Here is a 21,371-nt window from a genome sequence, read left to right on the forward strand (position 1 = left end):
CTAGCATATCTCTTTGTAATTTATAAATAAGTTATTTTATATACCTTACCTCATTTAATCCTCACAATATTGTGAAATAGTTATAGGAGACATAACTATCTCAATTTTTATACACGAGAGGAGAAAAAGAAGAGGAATCAGTAGAGATGATGGAGAATATCCACTCATCCGTTTATTCATCTATTCATTCAACAACTACTAGTGAATAATCACATGTGCCAAGCACTGGGAGTATATAGCAAGAGACCAAATCTTTACAAATCCTATAGCTTAATGGAAGTGACTGACAGTTGAGATAATAACAATAAAATAATATAAATGTTGTGATATGGATCTTTGAGATTAAAGAGCAGAGAGCCCTACTTGAAAGTTTGGAGAAGGCCTCCTTAAGGAACTTACGTTTTAGCTGATGTATAAGGGATGAGTAAGGAGTTAGCTAGATGAAGGGGAAGTGGGTTGAGTACTCCTGTGGGATAGAACATCATGTCCCAAGGAACAGAGTCGAGCAAAGACAAATAGAACTTATCAAGAAACCAAAAAAAAAAAAGATTTGGCATGATGAGTATAAAATGCAAGATGGAAAAGAGATGAGGCTAGAGAGTTAGACAAAGGACCAATCTCATATAGGACCTTGTAATTTATTTTAAGAGAAATGACAAGACAAAAACGAGGGCAGCATGGAAAATCTAGGATAGTAAGATATTTTGAAGGTCAAAGGCCAGGGAGAGTTTTAGGAATATAGTCAATCACACTAATCCTATAAAGGAGCTAAAGAATAAGAGAACTGACAGTAGGTCATTTGAGACATCATGGATGACGTTAACTTTCAGTTTGATGTTAGAGGTGTAACACAAGCTCCATTTATGATTGAAATACAAGGAAATGGAGGCAAAGTACATGTGGACTATGGTTTGAAAAAGTTCAGTTCCTCTATTGCTAGCCTCGGTAGCAGGGTCAAAGGAAGTTTTTTCAAGGTAGAAATTTTAAAATATCTTTGAAGGCAGAGGGGAAAGGTTGGGTAAAGAGGGAGGACTTAAAGATGTCATGAACTCATCGCAGATTAAGGAAGTAGCAATATAAAGCATGGTGACTATAGTTAATAATATTGTACTGCACATTTGAAAGTTTCTTAGAGAGTGGATCTTTTTTTTCCCTATCTGCTTTGTTTTTTTTTTGTTTAACATCTTTATTAGAGTATAATAGCTTTAGAATGTTGTGTTAGTTTCTGCTGTACAACAAAGTGAATCAGCTATATGTATATCGCCCTATCCCCTCGCTCTTGCGTCTACCTCCTACCCTCCATATTCCACCCCTCTAGGTGGTCACAAAGCACCGATCTGATTTCCCTTTGCTAGGTGGCTGCTTCCCTCTACCTACCTATTTTACATTTCGTAGTGTATATATGTCAAAGCCATTCTCTCACTTCGTCCCAGCTTACCCTTCCCCCTCCCTGTGTCCTCAGGCCATTCTCTACATCTGCATCCTTTTTTTCTTTGCGATACGCAGGCCTCTTACCGCTGAGGCCTCTCCTGACGCGGAGCACAGGTTCCAGACGCGCAGGCCCAGCAGCCATGGCCCATGGGCCCAGCCGCTCAGCGGCACGGGGGATCCTCCCGGACCGGGGCACGAACCCGCGTCCCCTGCATCGGCAGGCGGACTCCCAACCACTGCGCCACCAGGGAAGTCCCTACATCTGCATCTTTATTCCTGTCCTGCCTCTAGGTTCTTCAGAATCTTTTTTTTTTTTTTTTTTAGATTCCATATATATTTGTTAGCATACGGCATTTGTTTTTCTCTAGGTCCATCCACCTCACTACAAATAACTCAATTTCATTTCTTTTTATGGCTGAGTAATATTCCATTGTATATATGTGCCACATCTTCTTTATCCATTCATCTGTTGATGGACACTTACATTGCTTCCATGTCCTGGATATTGTAAATAGTGCTGCAATGAACACTGTGGTACATGACTCTTTTTTTTTTTTTTAACAACTTTACTGGAGTAAAATGGCTTCACAATGGTTTGTTAGTTTCTGCTTTATAACAAAGTGATCAGCTATACTACATATATACCCATATCTCCTCCCTCTTACGTCTCCCTCCCACCCTCCCTATTCCCACGCCTCTAGGTGGTCACAAAGCACTGAGCTGATCTCCCTGTGCTATGTGGCTGCTTCCCACTAGCTGTCTATTTTACATGTGGTAGTATGTGTAAGTCCATACCACTACATGACTCTTTTTGAATTATGGTTTTCTCAGGGTATATGCCCAGTAGTGGGATTGCTGGGTCATATGGTAGTTCTATTTTTAGTTTTTTAAGGAACCTACATACTGTTCTCCATAGTGGCTGTATCAGTTTACATTCCAACTAACAGTGCAAGAGGGTTCCCTCTTCTCCACACCCTCTCCAGAATTTATTGCTTGTAGATTTTTTGATGATGGCCATTCTGACTGGTGTGAGGTGATACCTCATTGTAGTTTTGATTTGCATTTCTCTAGTGATTAGTGATGTTGAGCATTCTTTCATGTGTTTATTGGCAATCTGTGTATCTTCTTTGGAAAAATGTCAATTTAGGTCTTCTGCCCATTTTTGGATTGGGTTGTTTGTTTTTATGCTATTGAGCTACATGGGCTGCTTGTATATTTTGGAGATAAATCCTTTGTCAGTTACTTCATTTGCAAATATTTTCTCCCATTCTGAGGGCTGTCTTTTCATCTTCTTTATGGTTAACTTTGCTGTGCAAAAGCTTTTAAGTTTCATTACGTCCCATTTGTTTATTTTTGTTTTTATCTCCATTTCTCTAGGAGGTGGATCAAAAGGGATATTGCTATGATTTATGTCATAGAGTGTTCTGCCTCTGTTTTCCTGTAAGAGTTTTATAGTGTCTGGCCTTGCATTTAGGTATTTAATCCATTTTGAGTTTACTTGTGTGTATGGTGTTAGGGAGTGTTCTAATTTCATTCTTTTACATGTAGCTGTCCAGTTTTCCTAGCACCACTTATTGAAGAGGTTGTCTTTTCTCCATCGTATATTCTTGCCTCCTTTGTGAAAGATAAGGTGACCATATGTGCATGGGTTTATCTCTGGACTTTCTATCCTGTTCCATTGATCTATATTTCTGTTTTTGTGCCAGTACCATACTATCTTGATTACTGTAGCTTTGTAGTATAGTCTGAAGTCAGGGAGCCTGATTCCTCCAGCTCCATTTTTCTTTCTCAAGATTGCTTTGGCTATTCAGGGTCTTTTGTGTTTCCATACAAATTGTGACATTTTTATTCTAGCTCTGTGAAAAATGCCATTGGTAGTTTGATAGGGATTGCATTGAATCTGTAGATTGCTTTGGGTAGTATAGTCATTTTCACAATGTTGATTCTTCCCATCCAAGAACATAGTATATCTCTCCATCTGTTGGTATCATCTTTAATTTCCTTCATCAGTGTCTTACAGTTTTCTGCATACAGGTCTTTTGTTGCCTTAGGTAGGTTTATTCCTAGGTATTTTATTCTTTTTGTTGCAGTGGTAAACGCGAGTGTCTCCTTAATTTCTCTTTCAGATTTTTCATCATTAGTGTATAGGAAAGCAAGAGATTCCTGTGCATTAATTTTGTACCCTGCTACTTTACCAAATTCATAGATTAGCTCTAGTAGTTTTCTGGTAGCATCTTTAGGCTTCTCTATGTATAGTATGATGTCATCTGCAAACAATGATTGTTTTACTTTTTCTTTTCCTGTTTGGATTCCTTTTATTTCTTTTTCTTCTCTGATTGTCATGTCTAGGACTTCCAAAACTGTTTTGAATAACAGTGGTGAGAGTGGGCAACCTTGTCTTGTTCCGAATCTTAGTGGAAATGGTTTCAGTTTTTCACCATTGAGAATGATGTTGGCTGTGGGTTTGTCATATATGGCCTTTATTATGTTGAGGTAAGTTCCCTCTATGCCTACCTTCTGGAGAGTTTTTATAATAAATGGGTGTTGAATTTTGTCAAAAGCTTTTTCTGCACCTATTGAGATGATCATATGGTTTTTTTCCTTCAATTTGTTAATATGGTGTATCACGTTGATTGATTTGCATATACTGAAGAATCCTTGCATCCCTGGGATAAACCCCACTTGATCATGGTGTATGATCCTTTGAATGTGCTCTTGGATTCTGTTTGCTAGTATTTTGTTGAGGATTTTTGCATCTATGTTTATCAGTGATATTGTCCTGTAGTTTTCTTTCTTTGTGACCTCTTTGTCTGATTTTGGTATCAGGGTGATGGTGGCCTCGTAGAATGAGTTTGTGTGTGTTCCTCCCTCTGCTATATTTTGGGAGAGTTTGAGAAGGATAAGTGTTAGCTCTTCTCTAAATATTTGATAGAATTCGCCTGTGAAGCCATCCAGTCCTGGGCTTTTGTTTGTTGGAAGATTTTTAATCACTGTTTTGATTTCAGTGCTTATGATTTGTCTGTTTATATTTTCTATTTCTTCCTGTTTCAGTCTTGGAAGGTTGTCCTTTTCTAAGAATTTGTCCATTTCTTCCAGGTTGTCCATTTTATTGGCATATAGTTGCTTGTAGTAATCTCTCATGATCCTTTGTATATCTGCAGTGTCAGGTATTCTCCTTTTTCATTTCTAATTCTATTGATTTGAGTCTTCTCACTTTTTTTCTTAATGAGTCTGGCTCATTAGCCAGACATTTATCAATTTTCCTTATCTTCTCAAAGAACCACCTTTTAGTTTTATTGATCTTTGCTATTGTGTCCGTCATTTCTTTCTCATTTCTTTCTTCTTTTAAATAAATTTATTTATTTATTTTTGGCTGCTTTGGGTCTCCATTGCTGCGTGCAGGCTCTCTCTAGTTGCGGTGAGTGGGGGCTACTCTTTGTAGCAGTGCACAGGCTTCTCATTGTGGTGGCTTCTCTTGTTGCAGAGCACGGCCTCTAGGAGCACAGGTTTCAGTAGTTGCAGCACATGGGCTTAGTTGCTCTGTGACATGTGGGATCTTTCTGACCAGTGCTCGAACCCGTGTCCTCTGCTTTGGCAGGTGGATTCTTAACCATTGTGTCACCAGGGAAGTCCTGCATTTATTTCTGATCTGATCTTTATGATTTGTTTCCTTCTGCTAACTTTGGGGGTGTTTTTTTGCTTCTTTCTCTAATTGCTGTAGGTGTAAGGTTAAGTTGTTTATTTGAGATTTTTCTTGTTTCTTAAGGTAGGATTGTATTGCTATAAACGTCCCTCTTAGAACTGCTTTTTCTGCATCCCATAGCTTTTGTATCATTTAAAGCTGTGTTTCCTTATTTAGCTTCATTTTGGATAATCTGTCCATTGGTGAATGTGCAGTGTTAAAGTCCCCTATTATGATAGTGTTACTGTCGATTTCCTCTTTTATGGCTGTTAGCTTTTGCCTTATGTATTGAGGTGCTCCTATGTTGGATGCATAAATATTTACAATTGTTATATCTTCTTCTTGGCTCGATTCCTTGATCATTATGTAGTGTCCTTCTTTGTCTCTTCTAATAGTCTTTATTTTAAAGTCTATATTGTCTGATATGAGAATTGCTAATTCATCTTTCTTTTGATTTCATTTTGCATGGAATGTCTTTTTCTATCCTCTCACTTTCAGTCTGTATGTGTCACTAGGTCTGAAGTGGGTCTCTTATAGACAGCATATATATAGATCATGTTTTTGTATCCATTCAGCCAGTCAATGTCTTTTGGTTGGAGCATTTAATCTATTTACATTTAAGTTAGTTATTGATATGTGTTCCTATTACCATTTTCTTAATTGTTTTGGGTTTGTTGTAGGTCTTTTCCTTCTCTTGTGTTTCCTGCCTAGAGAAGTTCCTTTAGGATTCACTGTAAAGCTGGTTTGGTGGTGATGAATTCTCTTAGGTTTTGCTTGTCTGTAAAGGTTTTAATTTCTCCATCAAATCTGAATGAGGTCCTTGCGGGGTAGAGTAATCTTGGTGTAGGTTTTTCTCTTTCATCACTTTAAGTATGTCCTGACACTCCCTTCTGGTTTGCAGAGTTTCTGCTGAAAGATCCACTGTTAACCTTATGGGGATTCCCTTGCATGTTATTTTTTGATTTTTCCCTTGCTACTTTTAATATTTTTTCTTTGTATTTAATTTTTGATATTTTGATTAATATGTGTCTTGGCCTGTTTCTCCCTGGGTTTATCCTTTATGGGACTCTCTGTGCTTCCTGGACTTGATTATTTCCTTTCCCATATTAAGGAAATTTTCAACTATAATCTTGTCAAATATTTTCTCAGTCCCTTTCTTTTTTTCTTCTTTTTCTGGGACACCCTATAATTCGACTGTTGGTGTGTTTAATGTTGTCCCAGAGGTCTCTGAGACTGTCCTCAATTCTTTTCATTCTTTTTTCTTTATTCTGTTCTGCAGTAGTAATTTCCACCATATAATCTTCCAGGTCACATATCCATTCTTCTCCCTCAGTTATTCTGCTATTAATACTTCTAGAGAATTGTTAACTTCATTTATTGTGTTGTTCATCATTGTTTGTTTGCTCTTTAGTTCTTCTAGATCCTTGCTAAATGTTTCTTGTATTTTCTCCATTCTGTTTCCGAGATTTTGGATCATCTTTACTCTCATTAGTCTGAATACTTTTTCAGGTAGACTATTTTCCTCTTCATTTGTTTGGTCTGGTGGGATTTTACCTTACTCCTTCATCTGCTGTGTGTTACTCTGTCTTCTCATTTTGCTTAACTTACTGTGTTTGGGGTCTCCTTTTCACAGGCTGCAGGTTCGCAGTTCCCATTGTTTTTGGTATTTGCCCCCAGTGGGTAAGGTTGCTTCAGTGAGTTGTGTAGGGTTCCTGTTGGAGGGGACTGGTGTCTGGGTTCTGGTGGATGAGGCTAGATCTTGTCTTTCTGGTGGCCAGAACCGCATCCAGTGGTGTATTTTGGGGTGTCTGTGAAATTATTATGATTTTAGGCAGCCTCTCTGCTAATGTGTGGGGTTGTGTTCCTGTCTTGCTAGTTGTTTGGCATGGGGTGTCCAGCCCTGGAGCTTGCTGGTCGTTGAGTGAAACTGGGTCTTAGCGTTGAGATGGAGATCTCTGGGAGAGCTCTCGCTGATTGATATTACGTGGGGCCTAGAGGTCTCTGGTGGCCCAGTGTCCTGAACTCAGCTCTCCCGCCTCAGAAGCTCAGGCCTGACACCCAGCCAGAGCATCAAGACTCTCTTAGCCACACAGCTCAGAAGTAAAGGGAGGAAAAAACGAAAGAAAAATAAAATAATACAAAATAGAATAGAATAATATATTAAAATAAAAAATGAAAAAATATTATTAAAATAAAAAAATTTAAACAGTAATTAAAAAGGAGCAACCAAACCAATAAACAAATCCACCAATGATAACAAGCGCTAAAATACTATAGTAAAATAAACATAAAATTCATAAACTAGTCTGTTGCACACAGCAAACCCCAAGTCTACAGTTGCTCCCAAAGTTCATGGCCTCAATTTTGGGATGATTCATTGTCTATTCAGGTATTCCACAGATGCAGGGTACATCAAGGTGATTGGGGAGATTTAATCCGCTGCTCATGAGGCTGCATGGAAAAATTTCACTTTCTCTTCTTTGGTCGCACAGCTCCTGGGGTTCAGCTTTGGATTTGGCCCCACCTCTGCACGTAGGTCACCCTCTGGCACCTGCTCTTCACCCAGACAGGAGGGGGTTAAAGGAGCGGCTGTTAGGGGGCTCTGGCTCACTCAGGCCTGGAGGGAGGAAGGGGTACAGAATGCAGGGCGACCCTGCAGCTGCAGAGGCCAGAATGATGTTGTAACAGCCTGAGGCACGCAGTGTGTCCTCCTGGGGAAGCTGTCCCTGGACCATGGGACCCTGGCAGTGGCGGGCTGCACAGGCTCCCAGGACGGGGAGGTGTGGATAGTGACCTGTGCTTGCACACAGGCTTCTTGGTGGCTGCAGCAGCAACGTTAGCACCTCATGCCCATCTCTGGGGTCCAAGCTGATAGTCATGGCTTGTGCCCATCTCTGAAGCTTGTTTAGGTGGTGCTCTGAGCCTCCTCCCCTCACACACCCCGAAACAATGGTCTGTTGCCTCTTAAGCAGGTCCAGACATTTTCCCAGACTCCTTCCCAGCTAGTTGTGGTGCATTAGCCCCTTCAGGCTGTGTTCACGCAGCCAACCCCAGTCCTCTCCCTGGGATCTGACCTCCAAAGCCCAAGCCTCAGCTCCCAGCCTCCACCCACCCCAGCGGGTGAGCAGACAAGCCTCTCGGGCTGGTGAGTGCTGGTCGGCACCGATCCTCTGTGCAGGAATCTCTCCGCTTTGCCCTCTGCACCCCTGTTGCTGCGCTCTCCTCCATGACTCTGAAGCTTCCCCCCCGCCCATCCCCCCATCTCCACCAGTGAAGGGGCTTCTTAGTGTGTGGAATCTTTTCCTCCTTCGCAGCTCCCTCCCTGTGGTGCAGGTCCCGTCTCTATTTTTTGTCTCTGTTTTTTCTTTTTTCTTTTACCCTACCCCAGTACATGGGGATTTTCTTGCCTTTTGGAAAGTCTGAGGTCTTCTGCCATAGTTCAGTAGGTGTTCTGTAGGAGTTGTTCCACATGTAGATATATTTTTGATGTATTTGTGGGGAGGAAGGTGATCTCCACATCTTACTCCTCTGCCATCTTGAAGGTCCTTCCCAAGAGTGGATCTTAGAAGTTCTCATCATAGGAAAAAAATTTTCTAACTATGTACAGTGACAGATGTCAACTAGACTTATTGTGGTGATCATTTTGCACTATATACAAGTATCAAAACATTATGCTGTAGACCTGAAACAAATTTTGTGTTATATGTCAATTATATCTCAATTTAAAAAGATTAAGGGAGTGAGATACACAGGAAGTTATAACGAAATGCTCCGGTAAGCAAGAAGGCTCAGAAAAAGACCTATGTGCATTTTTTTTTTTTAAAGTAATTCAGTGAGGAAGGCAGAATAATTCTTTATTTATTTTATTTATTTTTGGCTGTGTTGGGTCTTCGTTTCTGTGCGAGGGCTTTCTCTAGTTGTGGCAAGCGGGGGCCACTCTTCATCGCGGTGCGCGGGCCTCTCACTATCGCGGCCTCTCTTGTTGCGGAGCACAGGCTCCAGACGCACAGGCTCAGTAGTTGTGGCTCACAGGCCCAGTTGCTCCATGGCATGTGGGATCTTCTCGGACCAGGGCTCGAACCCGTGTCCTCCACACCAGCAGGCAGACTCTCAACCACTGCACCACCAGGGAAGCCCTATGTGCATATTTTTAAAGCCCAAGTACCAAAGCCAATCCTACACATTGCCCTCTCTCTGGCTACTTAATCTAATAATAACATTCCCGAAAAGTTTTGTCTTTTTATTACTTGGTCTATCTGTAGTGGGACACTTTCCTGTTGGACCCAATTCACTTATCTTCATCTTTGAGATGATGTTAAGATAATGTTAAGAATTGTTAAGTCACACATCCTTGCAATACGAAAGACAACACAGAAAATAAATTCCGGCTAATGAATATACTCTTCTCCATTCCTGTGAAAAGGGGAGGTGCTCATATGTAATAAATGGGTGTGGAAAGGTCTCCAGAATTTGAAGTGAGATGAGTCAGACTATTTTCTTTCATCATTGCAGCAAACAAAATGGAAGGTTCTCAGATCATCATTTTCCATTAGGACATCATCAACATTTCATCAAAAAGTAGACACCTTTTACAAGCACTGGCAAGAAAACTAAGCCACCTAATACTTTTTCCCCATGCCACCAACCCAACAAAAAATGAGGTGATGGGGCTTTTCTTAGATATTTCAAGGGATTATTGAGCCAGATACCCTGAATATCCCATCTCAAAGTGTTTCAGGACCTCCTACACCTATAGGTACAGATTCTTCTAGTCCTGCTATGGAAAAGTAGACAATAAATCTATGCCTTTAACAGGCCATAGAAAAAGGCTATTGGAAAGAAAATTCATTTATTTGCAGATGCTGCAAAGCTGGGCAGTAGAACTCATCCAGGAGCTTCATTCAGTACTCTAAATAGGGACTTCCCTGGTGGCACAGTGGTTAAGAATCCCCTTAAGCAATGCAGGGGACACGGGTTTGAGCCCTGGTCCAGGAAGATTCTGCATGCTGCAGAGCAACTAAGCCCGTGCGCCACAACTACTGAGCCTGTGCTCTAGAGCCCACGAGCCACAACTACTGAGCCCACGTGCCTAGAGCTGGTGCTCCACAACAAGAGAAGCCACCGCAGTGAGAAGCCTGTGCACCGCAACAAAGAGTAGCCACTGCTCACCACAACTAGAGAAAGCCCACGAGCAGCAACGAAGACCCAATGCAGCCAAAAATAAATAAATTTATTTAAAAATAATACTCTAAATATCCTCAACATACTCAAGAACTGGGCCGAGACCAATAGTGTGAAATTTAACTGGCACAAAGATTAATTCCTAGGGGTGGGGATTAAGAGGTACAAACTACTATGTATAAGATAAATAAGCTATAAGAATATATTGTGCAGTACAGGGAATGTAGCCAATATTTTACAATAACTCTAAATGGAGTATAATCTATAAGAATTTTGAATTACTATGTCGCACACCTGAAACTTATATAATATTGTAAATTAACTATACTTAAGTTTTTTTTTAAAGATTAATTTTTGCATCTAGGTTAAATATCATGAGTGCATATGAAAAAAGTAGAGGGGAAGATCTGGGTTTTTTAGCTGACCACAAGTTTAAGATGAGCCAGCATAGCTAATAACAACCTCTAATGCCACTTTAGGCATACTAAAGAAGTGTTTTCACTGAGAGACCAAAGTATCTCCCTATACCCTTTACAGATCAGCCCCATTCTGAAGGGCTTTATTCCAGTTTAAGTGTAACAGCTCTACTGTGTGCAAGCACAAGGCAGCCACGATCAGATTTACATACAAATTTACAGTATGCAAGTCTTTGACACACACTCTGATGCTGATTTTGATCCCCATAATCACCCTATGAGATAAATGTTATTATACCAGTCTTAATACATTGCAGTGATGAAATTGAGTGACATTAAGTGCCTTGATCAAAGTAGCATGGTTAATAAGTGGCAGAGCCAGGTCATTGACTCCTAGACCTTCATTCTTTCATCTGTATCATCCTGTAACAACTGGGATATTTGACCAGGGGAGACAAGATTTGGTGGTTCATGTTTATACTCTTCAAACATTGGAAGGACCATCATATGAGAAAGCTATTAGACTTACTATTTGTTTTAATTTTATTGAAGTATAGTTGATTTACAATATTGTGTTAGTTTTAGGTGTACAGCAAAGTAATTTAGTTATATATACATACATATATTCTTTTTTAGATTATTTTCCATTATAGCTTATTATAAGATATTGAGTATAGTTTCATGTGTTATATAGTAGATCCTTGTGGGTTATCTTTTTTTTAAATTTTTATTGAAGTATAGTTGATTTACAGTGTTGTGTTAGTTTCAGATATACAGCAAAGTGAATCAGTTTTATATATATGATCCACTCTTTTTCTTTTTTAGAATGTTTTCCCATATAGGCCACTACAGAGCACTGAGTAGAATTCCCTGTGTTATACAGCAGGTTCTTACTAGTTAGCTATTTTATATATAGTAGTGTGTCTATGTTAATCCCAAACTCCTCTCTACCCCCTTTCTCCTTTGGTAACCGTAAGTTTGTTTTCGATGTCTGTGAGTCTGTTTCTGTTTTGTAAATAAGTTCATTTGTATAATTTTTTCTAGATTCCACATTTAAGAGGTATATTATATTCGTCTTTCTCTGTCTGACTTACTTCACTTAGTGTGATAATCACTAGGTCCATTCATATAGACTTACTCTTAAATGAGACAGCGGATAGATGTTAAGAGAACCAGGTATCAGCAAAGGCTGGGTGACTGTTACTAAAGGAGTAGAAAGCTGAAGAATGAGAATGTAAGACAGAGCTGATATAACTAAAAGGAGTCAGTAGACTAAACTGAAGTTCCTAATAAATCTTAGATTTTTTTTAAGCTTCAGAGAAAATTCCTGAACAAGAGTATATAAATTTTTCCTTTACTCTCATTTTTTAAAATAAACCTCTATTTTTATTATGAAAGCAGAGGAAAAAAGAGAGGGAGGATGCATTAACAATGACACTGGAAAAGGAACCACTGATAGTGCCATCTGCTTAAAACTGTAGTATCGTATCTACAAAGTCTTTTATGGAACATGCCAATTATTCCCACTCTGTGTGAATTAAAAACAGGGAGTAAAGGATGAGAGGCTAATCTTTCCCAAGATAATGTTTGGATCTAATGGTGCTATATCCTTCCACACTCTTCAAATTCATTCTAATCCTTCAAAATATCATATAAAATCCCAAGTCGGTGTTTGCTCTCTCTACCTAACCCCAGTAATGGAGGATGTCAAGAAGTGAGAGAGTGGCATTGACATATATACACTACCAAATGTAAAATAGATAGCTAGTGGGAAACAGCCACACAGCACAGGGAGATCAGCTCAGTGCTTTGTGACCACCTAGAGGGGTGGGATAGGGAGGGGGTGGGAGGGAGGCTCAAGAGGGAGAGGATATGGGGATATATGTATACGTATAGCTGATCCACTTTGTTATACAGCAGAAACTAACACAACAATGTAAAGCAATTATACTCCAATAAAGATGTTAAAAAAAAAAGAAAAGAAAAGAAAGTAGAAAAATATACCGAACTAGCAGTCAGAAACTTTGCTTCTAATTCCAGGTCTGCTGGGTACTGCCTGACTGGCCTTGGGCCAGTGGGGCTATTGAAGCCTGTGGCACCTCATATAGAATTTATGAGCATATATCGTGTAATATGGTTTAAGAGTACATGCTTTACTTAGCATCAGACAGACCCGATTTTCAGCAATTCCCTGCCACTTAGAAGTGTCTCACCTTGAGCATTTTACTACGTTCCTCTAACTTCAGTCCCTTCATGTGCTAAAGTTACAAGTATGAAAATGCATGTGATATAGTTATATAAATTACCAATGAAGGGGGTCACTGGTCATAATCTCTATATTTTGGGGAAAGCAGATTTCAAAAGCTTCAAACAAAGTTAGATGGAATGCAATAAAGTGCAATTGGAAGAGAGAGAGTGAGTGGATCAAGAAAGATGGAAGCTAACAAAAAGACATTCCTGACACTGCAGTAGCGTATCACTCAGTTGAGTAAGGAAAGGAGGGCATATAGAAGTATATATGTGGCTCACAAATAGCCTTTCTAATATTTATACGCTGTAGGCTCAGACGTAACAGCATATAAATAAAAGATGAGAGACGGGGCACATAACCAAGACAATTTTACTTTTTTTTTTTTTTTTTTTAGCTGCACCATGCAGCTTGCAGGATCTTAGTTCCCCAACCAGGGATCAAACCCAGGCCCACAGCAGTGAAAGCGCCGAATCCTAACCAGTGGAATTCCCTTTTTTGTACACATTTTTTTCCCAAGATAATTTTAAAACAGTGGCACAGACCTCCCAGAATAGAGTCGTGAGAGCCCAGAATGAACTAAAGTGTGTGACAAAAAATTCCGAAGCAAGAAAAATGACTACTTTGTGTTTTTGGTTTTTGTTTGTTTAAAGAAGACTAAGAAGGAAAGAATAAGAGCCTGATTTCTTGGGGATAATAGTGTCATGATAACTTTTATGGCAGAGAAACCTGAGTTTCTCACGATCTGTTTTGCTTTCCTCCAATTTCTCTCAATAATATTTATTGAACACTTGCTACGTGTCAGGTTTCGTGTACCAAATGTTGAGCCTTTCATAATAAGGAGATATAACCTCTTCTATCAAGATGTTGACAGTCCAATAAGAAGACAGGCATGCAAATAAATAAATGTAAAATATAAAATATACTAATTTATATTAATAGAGGTTAGTTCAAAACCCAGGGTAAATATAACCAAAAAAAAAAAAAATTCAAGTACACAGAAGGCTTTGATATACACATGGAAGAGGAACTATGCTAGACACTAGGAAAACAAAGAAAAGCATATTCCCATTCTCAAGGAGGTTACAGTAGATAAGGGAAAATACATGTTTATACAAATATTATAATAGTATATATATACTGTATATAATATACAGTGTGTCTATATATGCTATATATACTTTAATAACTATATATACATATATATATACACACTATAATAACAAATATATATCCAGTATCATATTGCTTAGGTGATTACGAGAAGGCAAAGAGGCCCCAGTGAGGAAAATACTTGAACTAGTTTTGAAGGCTGGTTTTTTGGCCTTCATAAATGATTTCTGTGTTTTCTTAAACATCCTTATTGGAGTATAATTACTTTACACTGGTGTGTTAGTTTCTGCTTTATAACAAAGAGAATCAGCTATACATATACATATGTTCCAATAGCTCCTCCCTCTTGCGTCTCCCTGCCATCCTCCCTATCCCACCCCACCAGATGGTCACAAAGCACCGAGCTGATCTCCCTGGGTTATGAGGCTACTTCCCACTGCCTATCTATTTTACATTTGGTAGTATTTATTAGTCCATGCCACTCTCTGTTTGTCCCAGCTTACCCTTCCCCCTCCCCGTGTCCTCAAGTCCATTCTCTACGTCTGTGTCTTTATTTTTGTCCTGCCCCTAGGTTCTTGAGAACCGTTTTTTTTTTTTTTTAGATTCCATATATATGTGTTAGCATATGGTATTTGTTTTTCTCTTTCTGACTTACTTCACTCTGTATGACAGACTCTAGGTCCATCCACCTCACTACAAATAACTCAATTTTGTTTCTTTTTATGGCTGAGTAATAGTCCATTGTATATATGGGCCACATCTTCTTTATCCATTCATCCGATGATGGACACTTAGGTTGTTTCCATCTCTGGGCTATTGTAAATAGAACTGCAATGAACACTTTGGTACATGGCTCTTTTTGAATTATGGTTTTCTCAGGGTATATGCCCAGTAGTGGGATTGCTGGGTCATATGGTAGTTCTATTTTTAGTTTTTTAAGGAACCTCCATACTGTTCTCCATAGTGGCTGTATCAATTTACATTCCCAGCAGCAGTGCAAGAGGGTTCCCTTTTCTCCGCACCCTCTCCAGAATTTATTGATTGTAGATTTTTTGATGATGGCCATTCTGACTGGTGTGAGGTGATACCTCATTGTAGTTTTGATTTGTATTTCTCTAATGATTAGTGATGTTGAGCATTCTTTCATGTGTTTGTTGGCTACCTGTATATCTTCTTTAGAGAAATGTCTATTTAGTTCTTCTGCCCATTTTTGAATTGGGTTGTTTGTTTTTATGATATTGAGCTGCATGAGCTGCTTGTAAATTTTGGAGATTAATCCTTTATCAGTTTCTTCATTTGCAAATATTTTCTACCATTCTGTGGGTTGTCTTTTCATCTTGTTTATGGTTTCCTTTGCTGTGCAAAAGCTTTTAAGCTTCGTTAGGTCCCATTTGTTTATTTTTGTTTTTATTTCCATTTCTCTAGGAGGTGGGTCAAAAAGGATCCTGCTGTGATTTACGTCATAGAGTGTTATGCCTCTGTTTTCCTCAAAGAGTTTTATAGTGTCTGGCCTTACATTTAGGTCTTTAATCCATTTTGAGTTTATTTGTGTGTATGTGTTAGGGAGTGTTCTAATTTCATTCTTTTACATGTAGCTGTCCAGTTTTCCCAGCATCGTTTATTGAAGAGGCTGTCTTTTCTCCTTTCTTGTGTATTCTTGCCTCCTTTATCAAAAATAAGGTGACCTTGTGTGCATGGGTTTATCTCTGGGCTTTCTATCCTGTTCCATTGATCTATATTTCTGTTTTTATGCCAGTACCATACTGTCTTGATTACTGTAGCTTTGTAGTATAGTCTGAAGTCAGGGGGTCTGATTCCTCCAGCTCCATTTTTCTTTCTCAAGATTGCTTTGGTTATTCGGGGTCTTTTGTGTTTCCATACAAAGTGTGAAAGTTTTTGTTCTAGTTCTGTGAAAAATGCCATTGGTAGTTTGATAGGGATTGCACTGAATCTGTAGATTGCTTTGGGTAGTATAGTCATTTTCACAGTGTTGATTCTTCCAATCCAAGAACATGGTATATCTCTCCATTTGTTTGTATCATCTTTAATTTCTTTCACCAGTGTCTTATTGTTTGCTTCATACAGGTCTTTTGTGTCCTTAGGTAGGTTTATTCCTAGGTATTTTATTCTTTTTGTTGCAGTGGTAAATGGGAGTGTTTCCTTAATTTCTCTTTCATATTTTTCATCATTAGTGTATAGGAATGCAAGAAATTTCTGTGCATTAATTTTGTATCCTGCTACTTTACCAAATTCATTGCTTAGCTCTAGTAGTTTTCTGGTAGCATCTTTAGGATTCTCTGTGTATAGTATCATGTCATCTGCAAACAATGATGGTTTTACATCTTCTTTTCCGATTTGGATTCCTTTTATTTCTTTTTCTTCTCTGATTGCACTGGCTAAAACTTCCAAAACTATGTTTAATAATAGTGGTGAGTGTGGACAACCTTGTCTTGTTCCTGATCTTAGTGAAAATGGTTTCAGTTTTTCACCATTGAGAATGATGTTGGCTGTGGGTTTGTCATATATGGCCTTTGTTACGTTGAGGTAAGTTCCCTCTATGCCTACTTTCTGGAGGGTTTTTATCATAAATGGGTGTTGAATTTTGTCGAAAGCTTTTTCTGCACCTATTGAGATGATCATATGGTTTTTATCCTTCAATTTGTTAATATGGTATCTCACATCAATTGATTGGCGTATATTGAAGAATCCTTGCATTCCTTGGATAAACCCCACTTGATCATGGTGTATGATCCTTTGAATGTGCTGTTGGATTCTGTTTGCTAGTCTTTTGTTGAGGATTTTTGCTTCTGTGTTCATCAGTGATATTGGCCTGTAGTTTTCTTTTTTTGTGACACCTTTGTCTCGTTTTGGTATCAGGGTGATGGTGGCCTTGAAGAATGAGTTTGGGAGTGTTCCTGCCTGTGCTATATTTTGGAAGAGTTTAACACTATAGGTGTTAAACCATCTGGTCCTGGGCTTTTTTTGTTGGAAGATTTTTAATCACAGTTTCAAATTTGGTGCTTGTGATTGATCTGTTTATATTTTCTATTTCTTCCTGGTTTAGTCTCAGGAGGTTGTGCTTTTCTAAGAATTTGTCCGTTTCTTCCAGGTTGTCCATTTTATTGGCATAGAGTTGCTTGTAGTAATCTCTCATGATCCTTTGTATTTCTGGAGTGTCAGTTGTTACTTTTCCTTTTTTATTTCTAATTCTGTTGATTTGTGTCTTCTCCCTTTTTTTCTTGATGAGTCTGGTTAATGGTTTATCAATTTTGTTTATCTTGTCAAGGAACCAGCTTTTAGTTTTATTGATCTTTGCTATGCCTGCAGGTGACCCCGCGGTAAAGGAATAAATAAATGCTTGCTGGTGTCCGGGAGTAGTCTGCTGGTTTTTGGATAGTTGTTACCACTGGTCCTCTACAGTTTGGGAAATTCTGACCTGTATTCAAGCTCATTGACTCTTTCCTCAGCTGTGACCAGCCTACGGTTGAGCTCATCCAAGGTGTTTACAACTGCCCATTTCCCTCTAAGCACTGCTTTCACTGTACCCAGTAAATTCTGCCCTGTTGCTCACAGGGTCTTGGTGCTCTGGCCAGGTGTCAGGCTTGTTAAATGATTTTGAAGAAATACTTTTGTAAAATTTTTATTGAAATTTAGTTGATTTTGGTGAACTATATGGTGACTATATGCAGATGACATGATACTGTATACAGAAAACCCTAAAGACTCCTCACAAAAACTACTAGTACTGATAAATGAATTCAGCAAGGTAGCAGGATACAAGATTAACATACAGAAATCTGTTACATTTCTTTACACTAGCAATAAAAATATCAGAAAGGGAAAGTAAAAAAACAATTTCTTTTAAAATCACATTAAAAAATATCTAGGAATAATCCTGACCAAGGAGGTGAAAGAATTATATGCTGGGAACTATAAAACATCAAAAAAGGAAACTGAAGATGATTCAAAGAAATGTAAAGATATCCCATGCTCTTGGATTGGAAGAATTAATATTGTTAAAATGGCCATACTACCCAAAGCAATCTACAGATTTAATGCAATCTCTGTCAAATTACCCATGACATTTTTCAGAGAACTAGAAGAAATAGTCCTAAAATTTATACAGAACCATAAAATTTATGGAATTAATAAATTTTAGGGAACTATAAAAGAATTGCCAAAGTAATCCTGAGGAAAAAGAACAAAGCTGGAAGCATAACCCTCCCAGACTTCAGACAATACTACAAACCTACAGTAGTCAAAACAGTGTGGTATTGGCACAAAAACAGACATATGGATCAATGGAACAGAATAGACAGGCTAGGAATAAATCCACACATCTACAGTCAATTAATCTTCATTAAAGAAGGCAAGAATATACAATGGAGAAAAGACAATCTCTTCAATTGGTATTGGGAAAACTGGACAGCCACATGTAAATCAATGAAATTACAAGACTCCCTCACACCATACACAAAAATAAACTCAAACTGGATTAAAGACGTAAATAAAGGACACAACACCATAAAACCCCTAGAAGAGAACATAGGCAAAACATTCTCTGACATAAATCATACCAATGTTTTCTTAGGGCAGTCTCCCAAGGCAATAGAAATAAAAGCAAAAATAAACAAATGGGACCTAATCAAACTTATAAGCTTTTTCACAGCAAAGGAAACCATAAACAAAATGAAAAGACAACCTACGGACTGGGAGAAAACATTTGCAAATTATGTGACCAACAAGGGCTTAATTTCAAAAATACACAAACAGCTTATACAACTTAATAACAAACAAACCCAAACAACCCAATCAAAAAACGGGCAGAAGACTTAAATAGACATTTCTTCAAAAAGACATAGAGATGGCCAACCGGCACATGAAAAGATGCTTAACATTACTAATTATTAGAGAAATGCAAATCAAAACTACAATGAGATACAACCTCACACGGGTCAGAATGGCATCATTCTTCCAAACCAAGAGCATGGGCTATCTTTACATTTCTTTGAATCATCTTCAGTTTCCTTTTTTCATGTTTTATAGTTCCCAGCACATAATTCTTTCACCTCCTTGGTCAGGATTATTCCTAGATATTTTTTTATGTGATTTTACAAGAAATTGGTTTTTTACTTTCCCTTTCTGATATTTTTCTTGTGTAAAGAAATGCAACAGATTTCTGTATGTTAATCTTGTATCCTGCTACCTTGCTGAATTCGTTTATCAGTACTAGTAGTTTTTGTGAGGAGTCTTTAGGGTTTTCTGTATACAGTATCATGTCATCTGCATATAATCACCATTTTACCTCTTCCCTTCCAATTTGGATGACTTTTATTTCTTTTTCTTGCCTGATTGCTAGCTAGGATTACCAATGCTATGCTGAATAGAAGTGGTGTGAATGGACATCCTTGTCTGATTCCAGGTTTTAGTAGGAAGGCTTGACGAAATATTTTGTTATGTTATTTAAACTACCAAAATTTCAAAGTGCATCTGATTATTTTAGTGAAAATAATTCTATCCATTTGTTGCTAAAACGGAGTATCTAAAATACTGAGATGGTTGTTTCAGTCATAACTAAAATCATTGTTGTTATAACCATGTCTTCTTCAAGATCCATGTTTTCTTACTATTGCTCTTCTGTCTGAGCTCCTCTCCTCTCTGCTGCTTCTGCCACTATAAATCACGCCTCACTGGGGCTATCTCATTAGCCTTTTAGGTGGTCTTGCTCTGCCCCTCCCACCCACCTTTCACCATGCTACCTGAACTACCTTAGCTACCTTCTCTGAAAAAGGTCCCATCAAGCCATAAATTTCTAAAATAAAAAAACAAAAAGCCCCTAAATAGTAAAGCAGAGATTCCTTGAAATAGCACTACAACTGCTTGGGATTTGGTTTCCTTTTTGTTCAGTGTCAGCTCCCGTCTCTTATCTCCACCTATCACCTTCACCAAGCAGGGGACCACACACACTGTCTTCCACACCCTGTGCCTTTGCTCACACTTCACCCTCTGCCTGTAGGCCTGCCTCCTACTCTTTCATCACACATGAATTAAAATTCTTCCCCCTTCTCTCATTTGGCTAGAATGTGTTATCCTTTATTATAGCCCTACGCTTATCATAGCACTTGCTTCATTTGTTATTGTATTGGATGATCTAATTGAAAAAAGAACTGGGCTGGGATTCGGACAATCCAGATTTGAATTCCTGAATTACTTCTTAACCTCACTGTGTCTCAGCTTCCCCATTTGTAAATGACAGAATGGGGATTGATTATCTTTGTATAAGGTACCTTTTAGCTCTATAGTTCTGTGAATCCATCTATCTCTCTTACTAGATACAGCTTCTTAAATCACAATGTCTTACAAAGTTTCACATTGTCTATAGCACCTAACTGCACTTTGTACCTAGAAAAACCTTGACATATATTTGTGGAATAAATGAATGAATTAGTGAATGAATAATTAGATCTTTATATACGATAAAATCACTATTATGTTTGCAATTTAAATAAAATGTATTTAAATAAAGTGTATTCTCCATTTAACTATGTTTCTAGAGAAGATCTAAGACAAGGCAGCTAGTAAGAATAAGCCACAGAGATTAAAGCTTTTCAATATTCATCATTCCAAGCAGCATTCACATATCAATATGCAAATATATAAAGTCTGAAGAAGCTGAATATGTACTTAGTTGCTAGAAGGAACTCACTGAAACTAAAAAAATGTTTAAGATAGAGAAAGGCTGCCTAACAAAACTAATTATAAACTGATAATAACACAAAAATAATTGGCATCTATTTAACTTTCTATTGCCAGACACTGAGGTGAGTTTTTTGTGTGTGCGTTCTTTTATTTTAATCCTTAAATTATACTATGCAGTAGAAATAATTATTATTTCTTTACAGATGAGAACACCTGGACCCAGAGAAGTTACGCAAAGTGCTCAAGCTCACACAAAGTGTAAGTAGCAGAGTGAGGATTTAAATTCAGGTCTATCTAAATCTAAACCCATCTCTGAACCACAGTACTCATTTGCCTCCCCTGTGATGATACAGCCTAGAAAATAACAGATGTTTTTTAAAACATCTTGAAAAGACAGTTGATGGACCTTACTTTGTTGAAAGGCAACAGATCCACTTACACTAACTCAAGGAGGAAAAATGGTTTGTTAAAATGATTTACAAGGCCTAGAACAGGAACTGAAATTAGATCAGAAACTGAAGCATCTCTGGGCATTGACTGTTTTCAACTTTTTCTTTCCAACAAGTTTCATGGTCTCTCTCTCTCTCCCTCCCTCCCTCCA

This window comes from Phocoena phocoena, chromosome 1 (genome assembly GCF_963924675.1).
Source record: "Phocoena phocoena chromosome 1, mPhoPho1.1, whole genome shotgun sequence".
Lineage (NCBI taxonomy): Eukaryota > Metazoa > Chordata > Mammalia > Artiodactyla > Phocoenidae > Phocoena > Phocoena phocoena.